This window comes from Nylanderia fulva, unplaced genomic scaffold (assembly GCF_048542155.1).
Source record: "Nylanderia fulva isolate GAGA-0341 unplaced genomic scaffold, ASM4854215v1 Scaffold35, whole genome shotgun sequence".
In the NCBI taxonomy this organism is placed as follows: domain Eukaryota; kingdom Metazoa; phylum Arthropoda; class Insecta; order Hymenoptera; family Formicidae; genus Nylanderia; species Nylanderia fulva.
In genome coordinates, this window is record NW_028190422.1 from 118931 (window position 1) to 132645 (window position 13715).

Genomic DNA, 13715 nt, shown 5'->3' on the forward strand with positions numbered 1-13715 from the left:
TTTATATACGAAATTATCGATTCTGTCAATTTAGATCAAGAAGATTTGATTAGCTTTAAAATGAAATAACATTTCTAAATGCATAAGTAATCTATTAATGTTCATAATTCATATATATTCATTGTCAAGAATAATCCTTTGTAATTATATATGTAAAATCAGAGAGCATTTATCTTTAACATTTACATGAAATACAATTAATTATTATTATCTGACGGTACGAGAGAGAAGGAAGATTTCTACACACACAAATGTATTCCTAATCAATTATATATCTACTTTCTGTGAAATATGATTTCCAGCACGCGTACTACATTTCGAAGCAATCGATGAACGTAAATATTTGTACGCGCGATAAACAGATTTACGTTATAAACTAAAGTGAAAATAAACACGCATGTTTGAGATAAGCATTATATATTTAGAAAATAATTTTCCCCACACAATACTATCGCGTTAGCTTCATTGTCAGTGAAACCGACTTTCTTTCAACAATTCGGTCGCATTAAAGCACAAAAGCCAGACCCGATGAAGCTTTTCCGATGCAAGTCTGTCGCATAATAACGCCACGTGTGTATGTGCGTGTAATCCGATACGTGTATGCGTATAATACATATAATGCATCGCTCGTCATAACTTGCGGCAGTATTATAAGTTATATAGGGGCCGCAGATGTGCCGGCCGCGATTGATCCTATTACTATCGTCCTAGGCATCTATCTGTCACGTCCGCGATCGATACGGCCAGGAGGAATCTCCATTAAACACAGCCTAGAGCAGAACCGTGTACACATCCGGCGAGGCAAACTGCCGCTTCATTAAGCGGGAGAAGAAGCTACGAGACACGAAGAAGGATCTTATTGGGCGGGGAGTTTGTACGGATGACATTACTTGGTGCCACTTAAAGTGTAAACGGGATTATCTCATAAGTATCTCTGTAATAAGACCTGCATCGTACGCTACATTATACGAGACATCGGTTAGCTTTAATTATCTCTGAACGGAATTTCTCAAAATGTTTCGAACGATATGCGTTAGAATTTTTTTTTTTTTTTTTTTACGAAATGTTTTATTATAATTTAATATAATTCAGTTTTCCGTTTAAATTAAGAATTGATGCGCGATATCTTTAGATTTTTATCTTTGTTTAATTAAATAATCAAGATATATATTTCAACGTATTCGTAGATAAATAATTGTGAAAAAGTCCTTTCTCTTTATTTGTTAAAGAGAAATTTACTGCAAACTAAATAGTCTACAGACACAAAGAATGGTACGAAATGTCCTATACAAGTATAAATTTACAAGGACAATATTTGTCAGGTACACAAGAGCTTCAGGCAATCTTCCTAGACTCATCTTTCTCTTCTCTCTCTCTCTCTGTCTCTCCTTTATCTAGAAAAAAATAAAAAGAGAAAGGGAAAAAGAAAAAGACGCATATAGGTTGTAGAGATAAAATTGGCAGACAACGTTGGGATAATTTTATCAAACTGGAGTTGATATTCATAGGCCAATCTTAAGTCTGGTCGGAGGTTAACTTAAGATCCTGTTCAAGCAATCCAATGGCTCCGTGGCGTCTTAAGCTCGGATTTAGACGATCTTAAATATAAAATTGAATTATGAATATCGGCCTAGGAAAATGGAGTCCTTCCGATCTCGGCATACCTAAGATTAACAAAAAATAGGATACAAAATGTCCTATACAAGTATAAATTTACAAGGACAATACTTGTCAGATACACTCCAAGCGGTCTTCCTAGACTCATTCTCTTCTCTCTATCTCTCTCTTATCCAGAAAAAATAAAAAGAGGAAAAGAGAAAGATATAGGGTGTAGAGATAAAAATGACAGACAACGTTAGGATAATTGTATCAAACTAGGAAAATGGAGTCCTTCCGATCTCGGCATACCTAAGATTAACAAAAAATGGTACGAAATGTCCTATACAAGTATAAATTTATAAGGACAAGACTTGTCAGATACCCAAGAGCTCCAGGCAGTCTTCCTAGACTCATTCTCTTCTCTCTATCTCTCTCTTATCCAGAAAAAACAAAAAGAGGAAAAGAGAAAGATATAGAGTGTAGAGATAAATATGACAGACAACGTTAGATAAGTATACTTCCGATCTCGGCATACCTAAGATTAACAAAAAATGGTACGAAATGTCCTATACAAGTATAAATTTATAAGGACAAGACTTGTCAGATACCCAAGAGCTCCAGGCAGTCTTCCTAGACTCATTCTCTTCTCTCTATCTCTCTCTTATCCAGAAAAAATAAAAAGAGAAAAAGAGAAAGATATAGAGTGTAGAGATAAATATGACAGACAACGTTAGAATAATTGTACCAAACTAGGAAAATGGAGTATACTTCCGATCTCGGTATATCCAAGATTAACAAAGATTTTAGTTTCCCTTCGAGGGGGAGAACCTTTGCGTCGACTGCATTTATCGAACACACACCGCCACCCCAGTTGCGGTGCACGGGGTGCGGAACAGAGTAAAGCAGAGCAAAGCAAGGAACAATACCTATATAGTCGTCGGCGAAGAGCTGGCGAGAGAGAGAGAGAGAACCCCGATGAAGTTTATCCAGCGCGTATATCCCCGTTTACGTATCCTTTGTCCGTGAGGTAATCCAACTGGAGATACAGGGAGGGAAGAGAACCAAGAGAGAGAGAGAGATGGAAGAGGAACAAGAGGAGAGGAAAGAGGACCGGCAATTTTCACGTTACGCGCATGCGTGCGCGGTTTCATTCGTGGTGATACATATGTGTGGACGGGCTCTCTCTCTCCTTCTTCCTTCACAGATTCTCTGGATCTGTAGTTGTGCGCCAAGAGGCGCCGCTACTCCAACAGCATCCGTATCCCGAGGAAGACAACCAGTCGCGCACCTCTCCGTCGATCGCGTGTGTATATGTACTTGGTGTGTAGAAAAAACACAAAAACGCACAGACACAAAAATACACATACAGGAAGAGCCGAGGATAACAAACGTAAAGTGTATGCGAAAGTATCGTCACTATTGCGTAACAACGCGAATCTACTCTGACACGTACACATACACAGCCCGAGAATACGTATTATACACGGATATGTACGTACACACATACGCGTGCGCGAGCGAATAGGATTTCCCGGTGGAAGTCGTTGGCTCCTGCTGCACTGTCGAACGATCCTCGCGACACCAGGGAATCACCGGGCGAATCGAGTCACGAACAACGAGCCATCGGCTACGTCGATCAGCGTTTCATCGACGTCGGGATCAACACCGGTTCTCTTATTGCGAGTAGTCTCTATCTCTCTCTCCCTCGTAAACCGCTTCGCCGCGGCATCGACGGTTCGAGCGCTTGGCGTTTACTGAGGCATCGCCGCTCCTCTCCACCGCCGCCGGCCAATACGACCCGGCAGTGGCGTAGCATGCGGAGGATGAGTCGCTCTTGCTTTAATGAGGAGATATTTATTCAAGTCGGAGATACGAAATATTTCGATTATCGATACTCCTCACGTGGATCAAACTTTCATTATCGAATTATGAACACCGAGTTTCCTTAGAGGAAAATCTATTTTTAGAAATGGAATACTTGTAGTATCGATAATATTATTCTGCATATGTCAAAGTAAAAAAAAAATACATTGCATTATTGATATACAATATAAATAATATGGTTAAAGGTTTTTTTTCGACGACCCGGCAGTGGCGTAGCATGCGGAGGATGAGTCGCTCTTGCTTTAATGAGGAGATATTTATTCAAGTCGGAGATACGAAATATTTCGACTATCGATACTCCTCACGTGGATCAAACTTTCATTATCGAATTATGAACACCGAGTTTCCTTAGAGGAAAATCTATTTTTTTAGAAATGGAATATTTGTAGTATCGATAATATTATTCTGCATATGTTAACGTAAAAAAAAATACATTGCATTATTGATATACAATATAAATAATATGGTTGAAGGTTTTTTTTTCGACGACCCGGCAGTGGCGTAGCATGCGGAGGATGAGTCGCTCTTGCTTTAATGAGAAGATATTTATTCAAGTCGGAGATACGAAATATTTCGACTATCGATACTCCTCACGTGGATCAAACTTTCATTATCGAATTATGAACACCGAGTTTCCTTAGAGGAAAATCTATTTTTTTAGAAATGGAATACTTGTAGTATCGATAATATTATTCTGCATATGTCAAAGTAAAAAAAAAATACATTGCATTATTGATATACAATATAAATAATATGGTTGAAGGTTTTTTTTTCGACGACCCGGCAGTGGCGTAGCATGCGGAGGATGAGTCGCTCTTGCTTTAATGAGGAGATATTTATTCAAGTCGGAGATACGAAATATTTCGACTATCGATACTCCTCACATGGATCAAACTTTCATTACCGAATTATGAACACCGAGTTTCCTTAGAGGAAAATTTATACTCCTGACATCAACAAATCGATACTCCTGACATGGATCAAAGTTTGATTGTCGAGTTATGAACAGAACACGTGATACTTACGATTAGTGATATGAATCTTTAAGAAATCGAATTTTCTTAGCGAAAAATATACTTTTAGAAATAAGAAAATATTTGTAAACTGCACATGTCAAAGTAAAAAAAAAATATATCGCATTCTTGATATACAATATAAATAATATGGTAAACATTAAAGGTTTTTTTTCGACGACCCGGTAGTGGCGTAGCATGCGGAAGATGAGTCGTTCTTGCTTTAATAAGAAGATATTTCAAGTCAGAGATACGAAATATTTCGACTATCAATACTCCTGACATGGACCAAAGTTTGATTGTCGAGTTATGACACATGATTATAATATAAATCTTTAATAAACCGAGTTTCCTTAGAGAAAAATCTATTTGTAGAAACAGGAGAATATTTGTAGTATCGATATTATTCTGCATACGTCAAAGTAAAAAAAAAAAAAAAAAAAATACGTTGCATTATTGATGTACAATATAAATAATATGGTAAACGTTAAAGATTTTTTTCCCTGCAAAGGATATTTGCGTTTAGAGATAAGAGGATAATTAGAATATACCTACGTCAAATACATATTTATCAGTTAAATAACAGTTCGAAAAAACATGTTTTAAATATGACCCAAGTACGATGTAAATGATTTAGCAATCGAACCATGTATAGATACACTATTATACAAGTTAATAGAAGAAATGTTTAAATTACCTCAAGAGTTATTAATAAATATATCATAAATATTTTTAGACTCTTTACAAGAGATTAATAAACTACGTACAACGTGACAGCGACATGATGAACAAGAGAAAGCTGTCCTCCTCGCTTTCAGCAAGGAAAATATTTAAAAATTCCTCTTTTCGACATCCCATATAAGTTTCAGATAGATTATAATGTAATTTGAAATAAGATATACTTGGAAAATTTATTATATTATTATATATTATATTCTAAGATTAATAAAAAATCGATAGTGCCATAACAGACAAAAGACAAGCAAACTTTTCATATTAAAAAAATTAAAATAGTTAAAGTTTTATATATAAATTTCTTAAGAAACTCGATATATTCTCCGCGAATATTGTCTAACTCTCAAGATATTATTCCGCAGTGGCGTCGCAAGACAGATCTTTCATGTGGTACAAAGGAATCTGAAGCTATCTCTTTGCAACTTCAGCGAACTTCGAATATTGTGATCCGAATATCTGATTTATCAATCGTTTGAAGGAAATTCAATGTATATTAGGTTTTGAACGGATACACTATAAAGCCGACCGAGAATGGCGGAGCGAAAGTGGAACGTGTCTCTCTAACAAGAGTATATTTGGAGTTATTCCACTTGGATATCGACGAGCTCGATAGGTATGTATATTGCAGTACGGTTCAAAATAAAAGATATCCTTTATTTGTGCGAAGAAAATTCAATTTATCAGATAATAAATGAATACATTTAAACCCCGATACTCTTTTCAATCCTTTTTGCAAATATTTTTAGATGGAGCTACCAATACGTTGAGCTATTAATTTACTTATCTAAATCAATCTACGATGCCGTTAAAAATGTTAACAATACCATTTCTTTTATTAGCATTATATGTTGTTTTTTTAACTAATATAATTGGAATCATTTATCGTTAAACAATCGCTATAAGGTTTGCCGATGCAATTATCGGTCGTTTTAAAGATAGCACGGATATATTAAAAACTAATGTTTTTGAGATCTAATTTCATTGATTTAATTGAAATTATATCTGCAGACAGATTTAGATAAGATTATACTCGACAAAATTACATTTTTCCAGAGTAATTTACTTAACGGTACACTCGGTATAATAGATACTCAGAATAGTACTCTACAAGTGCTTTCGACAAATAATCGCCCATCAAGATCATTAAAACGATGCCGGACTGACGCGAGAAGAACGATTTAACGCCAACAACAGGCTTATGCAATCCCTCTTATACGTTTACCGCGGCTTTATCTCGAAGTTTATTTAGAACATGTTGGGAGCACCTGCCCGCGGTTAGGACACACCGGCATCTTACAACGTAGCGAGGTCTGTACTAAACGAAAAACGTGGCTTAACGATTCAACGCCGCTACCACATGGCGGTGTCGATATGGCGGTTCCATCTGCGTTAGATACACGCGTTGGATGTGTGTATATATATATATCTTTTATAAATCCATTCGTCGATCTACCTGCTTTTCTCCAAGCAGAACTCAACCAAGAGTTTCTTTCACCTTCGTCTACCCGTATTGCTTCTATTGTGCCTCCCCAAGCTCGTTCTTTCTCACACTTTCTCTGTGTATTTATATATCTGTCCTTCTTTCTCTTGTATTCTTCCCCTCGCACACCATTATCTTACATCGCCCTTTCGTCATCTCATTTTACCGTTCTATATCTCTCGCGCGCTCCCCTTTCTTATCGTATATACGGGAGATTTGGTAATTGGTAGAACAATAGAAAGAGAACAATTTCGGAGGGTGCGAAAACTCCGAATATACTTCGAAACCGTACTATATACCGTATTATCGTACACGCTACATCTATTTTATTTTTACGAGAGACGCAAACAAAAGCTTATTCGTCCCTCGTAAATAATTTTATTTAGGATTTCGCGAATTGTTAGATTTCTTTTTCATCCGCAGACTCTTTGATCGACTTAACGTTGAATCTAAATAATATAAATTTCGTATTAATCAACGTGTGTTTGTGCAGATGAAAAGAGTAATAAGAGACATTCTGTATAAATAAAAAAAGAAATCGACATCGCATGATAATCTCACTGCTAAATAAAGGATATTAATTCTCTTATAAGTAGATTTAAACACATTTCGTGTAAACAAAACAGCTATCGTGTAACAAATATTTCCTGAAATGCCTTTCAGATAAGTTAATAACGAATTATTTCATAAAGTCCTTCTCTCAATAGCAGATTTAATTTAATCTCCCTCCGTTCGGTTCCCTCTCGAAAACCGAGGTGGGAAATCGAGGTGGAAAATCGCGAGTGTTTTTGCATCCTTCCTCACGGCGTTCACGAGCACGCTTCGCGATCAATCTTGTTTCGAGGCGGTGGAGTGGTCTCTTTATCGTGTCGGCACGAAGGAAAAATTGGAATCATGAGGAGAACGCCGAGCGAAATAAGACGAGGAAGATGCGGCGATGCGATACGCGGCGTCTCGAAGCGACTGCCATTTATTTGTTCCAGCCGCGCCGGCGAGGAGAGTCGATCATTCTCAATTAACGCTCTCCCTCGTGACCGCCGCTAAATTATACCCGTCTCGTACCTTCTGTCTGCCTTCCGCGTGGGCGTCGCGTGTTTATTAATCTCCGCGCGTTGCGCGCTGCGCGTTAATTGCCCGTAAATGAGACAGAGTTGCGTTCGTTGGCGCTCGATGAACTCAATGGCTACCGCGATTCGGCATAAATTCCTAATTAATGGATTTATTTCCGCAACAACGCGTACCTTTCATATTTGTAAATCGTAGCAACTTTATGCTTTGTAACTTTTCGCAGATTGATTTCTATTTACATGATTTCCATTTATATTTGTATTTCATTTATATATTAAAAGAAATTGTATACAGTAGTTATTTAAATTAAATAATTATAATTATATTATTTAAAAAAAAATAAATCTGTAGAACTAAGGAAAAATATATAGTAATTTGTGAGTCTATTAATATATTCACGTTTTTATATTTTATATTTGTTTACTTTATTTGGCACACGGAAAAAAGAATTAGCTACCATAGCTAAATTTTAGCTGTCCATATATTATAACCTGAAATTTAGTTATCGTGCCTAAATTTTAGCTATGGTAACTAATATTTTTTAGCCGTAGCTTAACGGAGAATGTTATAGCTAAAAAATATTAGTTGTCATAACTAAAATTTAAGCATGATAATTAAATTTCATGTGTAATATATGAACAGCTAAAATTTAGCTATGGTAGCTAATTTTTTTTCCGTGCACTATACTTATTTTACGCGTACTTTGATTTGGTTTTTATGCAATAAACAACTCGCAAGACAAATTTCTCAGACATCTGAATACATAGCTACATCGATTCTCTCGCACCAAGCTCTTCTATTTTCTATTCATGATACTTTACACCAATTTGTGGAATGGATGGTAATTCATAATAACGGTAGTCGACTCATATTCTAGCATCTCTGGGCTTCGCTACCGTACCATAAGCGTAATGCAATGAGGATGCATTAAAGGCAGCGGCGCATATTCAAATCACGTCGCGGTCGATAAATATGTAGTGAGCTCGTATGTTCCGACAGTAAAATGCTACACTTGGTGTAGTTGATTCGTATTGCGAGATAAAGGTGATAAACCGAATACCAAGTACAAGTTATGCAAAAACAAAGCATTTTATATAAAATCATTTATATAAAATATGATGCATATTTGTCAAGTTGATTTTTTAAATCATCTCTGTTGTTCAATCTTTTTTCTGAACTATTAATAAAAATCAAAAAATCAAATTCTAAAAGAATATTTACAATATTGTGTGTGTATATATACCATATTTATGATTGCATATTTTATAAATATTTTTCATCAAAATTTGTAACTATTTTAGAAGAGCTCCAGAAGGGACAAATTTCAATTTATACAACGAAATTATTCAACCTTTTGTATTCACCTTTTCAAACCGCGATAAAAAAAGAGATAATTAGATCACACTTTTCTACATTTTTCTACAGTTTCAAATTTTGTCGAATTTATATATCCGAACTTCTCTTGTCGGGACTGAAACATACTGAAAAAGGGAGCGCGTGGTGTCACATTTGCGCTAACGAGAACATTCATAAATCCAACCGCCGGGTTTTTTATTTTTTACGCAAATGAAATTCGCGGATTTACGGGGCGAGTATCGGATATTTGATATTGATGTCGTTACACACCGACGGCGTTGACATTTTATCGCGTATGCACATGTCACGATTTATTATCGATAAAGAAAGGCAGAGAAAAGGCCCTATTTGTACAACGGCAATTATAATTTTTCGCCGAACTTGTATTTCGATCGATCTGCAAACTGCATGTCCGACGACGCGATAAAATCGATGAAGACCTTCGACTCGCGCCGATATAAATCACGGGAACGACTCCAGATGTTGCTTGCGCCTTATAATGGGGCCCTCGGCTGCTTCTAATAACCTTGCTCCGATATAACTGGAAATAAATTGTTCGGAAGTGATCGCTCTCCTTCGGAGGATATCGATGCCACTCGTCAAACGCAACGATCGTTATCGCGATTTAATTCCGAGGATGCGTACAAAAGGTAACAAGGTAGAAAAATATGTGGATCGATCATTTCTAATATTTTGCGCAAAAAAATTTAATGGGGCTATAATTAATTTATAAAAAAAATCTTTGATCAAAAGAAGAAGAAGAAAAAGATATTAATCAAATAACAAAATGTCAATAAAACATATATATCCATGACAAACTTTAATTAAATGTAAAAACTTGGAAATACAAAGAGAATTGCGTTCCCGGGAACGTTCTCGAGCAGGACGCTAAAAGTCGAGCTAAAACACAGGACATTCTCCCGTATATACAGGACATCTAGTAACGCTATCTCATAGCGCCTTCTCTCTGCACTGCGTCCGACGAAGGCTCTCTCTCTGTCTCTCTTTACCGCGTAGAAGCCATTAAAGATCTTACCGTGCAACGTAGTTGTGGAAGGATGAAAATTGCCGCGGCACGGAAAAGAGGGAAAGAAGCTCCCCGTCGTTAAGAGAACTTTCAACGTGTCGACTTCTTCCGTGAATCGCGCAACAAGGTTCTGTTAAACTGCTCCTTTGTCTAGTGAACTAATAGCGGAACCGCCAGCGAGAAAAATGTCGAAGCGCCAGTAACGTCAGTTCTTTTCTTTTTTTTTTTAACGAAGACATGCTTATGTTTAGAGAACCTCGTCTTCACGAACGCGCGTGCGGATTCTTTGAAAAATCTAATAAACTTTCTCGGCTAAGTCAAAATGGAGAATATCGAGAATATTTTTCAGCTTTCTCTTTTATTCTAACGTCAAGAAAGCAATAGATCTAATTAATGCTCTTTTAGTAATTGACGATGCCTAAAGGTCAATCGATTGAAAGTTGTTAAATTTTCATAAAATTCAATTACGTTTTGATTAACAGAAAACTAATTGTGTTTTCGAGACCCATTCATCAATTAGTTAAAAATTAACATATACACATATAATACGTTTTAAATATTAACGATCAATAATGCCACTTTAATGCAAAGCATATAATAATGCTTTCAAAATCGTGGTGGGCAGAAAAAAACAGTCGATAAACATCATGTAGATATCCAGAGAAATTAAGTGAGAATAATTTGATATTGCAACTACAACAATTTGCTTATCTTCTTACCTTAAAGTCGCGACTTAATTTCCTTGCGTTTAGTTGGGAGAATAACGGTACATTATCCTTTAACATTCTGAATCTGATCTTTAAGTGAAGAAGCTTCATCCTCTCTTCACCGGAAATTGTCTCATCTTCGCTGATGTCTCGACTGCAAACATAAAATTAAAAACTCACGTTTAGATAGTCAAGAGAACAAGAATTTTTTTTCATCTTTTTTACAAAAATGTTTCAGATTTCTTCTCAATCTTTCCTCTTTAATCTAACCGCGATCTTTTACATTAACCTGTGACATTACGATAATTTTGTAATCAATCTTCAAATTGAACCATCCAAAACACATAATTAATAGATATTTTGAGTTTAGCTGTTAAAATGAACAGAATCCTGGATTTTGAGAGCTCTACATATTAACAAGGCAGAGAAACAACTTTGTAACTGCTCGTCGGCTGTTCACAAGCTGTTCGCAAACTTCGGCACGAATAAATTGAGAATACAGGTCGCGACCAGTTTACGCCTGACGAATCAAGTGTGCACGAACTTCAGTTGTGGCCATATTTGGAATACAGCCGCGCGATCAGACGATGAGAGAGTTCACTCGCAAATATTCATACATATATTTGCTACCATGGCTTGCTACCTAAGTGTATGAATTTATTCTCAAAACGAGCGAGTCGTGTCGCTCGAATAATAATGTGCTTCCATCTCAATCCGAGTCGGATAAAATTTAAAGTTCGTCTCACATTGTACATACATATGTAACGTCAACATTACGTCAAAATATTTTTCTAACTTACTTAAATGTTGATTTAATTTAAGCTAAGTGCTTGTAACCAGTCAGAAATGACAGCAACTTTTATGTAGATGAATTTTACTTGGTAATTTTTTAACCCCACGAATAGCAGAATAATAATATAACGAAGAGTGACTCATAATTCGATTATTATAATTTCGTTAATTCGATTGTGAACACACATGACAATGATGTTTTGCATAATGCAAATAAATTTCATGATGTAATGTCGCACATGTTACGAACGGCTCTTTCTGTCGACGCTTTCACAGCAGCTAACAGCGTCATGAACGTCGAGCGGATTTTAATTATGACGACGGAATTACGAACGAAATACAGTCATCGTTTGCAAGATCGTAGCTTCTCGGAAATCAACGGCTATTTGCCGCCAAATTACTTTCGTACGTGATACTTGAATAAGCGCTCGCGTTCGCACTCACACAGGAATCCATTTATCCATTACACACCAATACCCAGCAAGTAGCGGAAATTGTACGACAGGTAAGGATACCGTTCCGCGAGCGCAAAACATAAAGCTGCCGGCAATGAAAACTCGTCGAAGAATACTTTTCCGTTTTACGACCGCGTGATTACGTTCGTACCGGCGAAATGTCTTTCGGATTCTTTTACTCACAAGTTAAATATTTTCCAGGTTTAACGAGATTTTTCCCGTGAATCGGAACTCCGACGTAAACCGTTTGCTCTCGTATCCCTCGAATATTTTGCGACATCTCGTCGGAATGAAAAGACAAACACGAGAACAAACGCGGTAACGCCGTTTCAAAAAATTAAACGCGCGAGATTTAAGCGTTTCTCTTTTTTTTTCTCGACGACGGAAAACAACTTTATTTGCGCATTGCGGATGTAATTTTACTGACGTTAGTTCAGCACTAATTGTGTTTGAATATGCATCATAGTTTATCTCGAAAGAAGATTACTAGAGAATACAATATGAAACTAAATAGCAACCGCAGAAATCAAAATAGCACCATTATCGAACATAAATATGTCATTTTCACTCGCCATTGCAATCTAGACTCGCCAAAATTATATGTCGGTTTTAATCCTTGCTTATCACCGCGCGATACTGTATCCATATATATGAAAGCGACAATTCACTACAGTCAAATGATTGGCAATTGCGTCGCACGGCTCATCGATATGTAAAGGTATTCGTAAATATGGATTATTCGTTACTCGAATGCACAAGTATTCCATAAACAGAAGCTCGCTGGCGAGGCGCATGTATATCGATAGAGTTAGTATAAGGCGCGAGAGAACATATACATATAACAAACAAGCGCGCGTGCGCGCATGCATGCATGCATATATACATATACAACCCCGACGAGCTTCATTCTAGAAATTCAATCTATTCTCTCGCGTATATGGCTGCTTTTGCTCTCGGCAGCCGCGTGCGAGCGATTGATTTTTGTCCGCGACGTTCCAACGAGAGCCTCCGAGTAATTACGTACCGTTGACGTTTAATGGGAGCGACATTATTGGATTCTCGCTACTCCGACATTCATTCCCGGCCGCGTTATGACCGAGGAACGCCTTTTTTTCGCGCGAGTTCGTCGTTCAAGCTCAACTGATGCTGGGAAACGAGCGTCTTTGTGCGAATGTACAGGAAATCGGTATATACATAATATAGTTGGAATTTATTTCGTCACATTTCCGAACAATAGAAACAATTATTTATTCTTGAAATTTTTATTCGCATTTTTATTAATCGCGTGAATGCGGTGCGCTCCCATATAAATAGTCAACCGCGGATGAATTAATCGCGTCCCCCTTTGATCGATTTAATTGCAGCAAGACGCGACGAGTTTCCCGATTTAACCAACGTTCCACGAGCGTTTTTCCGCGACGCGTAGTTCAACCCACTCGATACATCTGACGATGACGACAAATCGTTGTTCAACTCCTAGAAAGCTCGACTAGATCGAGCAAAGGCCGCGCTCTTAATTTATGCGCAATCGCTCGGTCGATTTATTTGTTTTATAAGCCGCCTGTAATTGGCCACTGACAGCAGCTGTCCCGAGACCGG

At 37.1% G+C, this 13715-nt stretch overlaps 1 protein-coding gene across 4 annotated transcripts in view; it reads right to left on the reverse strand.

The window, feature by feature from the left end:
- LOC114935028 (uncharacterized) overlaps positions 1 to 13715 on the reverse strand; it is a 192890-nt gene that overhangs the window by 106605 nt on the left and 72570 nt on the right. For 2 of the 4 annotated variants that reach the window (XM_029307783.2, XM_085485245.1), the window contains one exon: positions 10882 to 11023. The exons of 1 other annotated variant lie outside the window; for it this stretch is intronic. The gene's annotated coding sequence lies outside the window, so the exon portion shown is untranslated. Of the gene's footprint in view, positions 1 to 2525; positions 3325 to 10881; positions 11024 to 13715 lie in introns of those variants that run through there. One more of the 4 variants, XM_085485247.1, reaches the window with a different exon arrangement.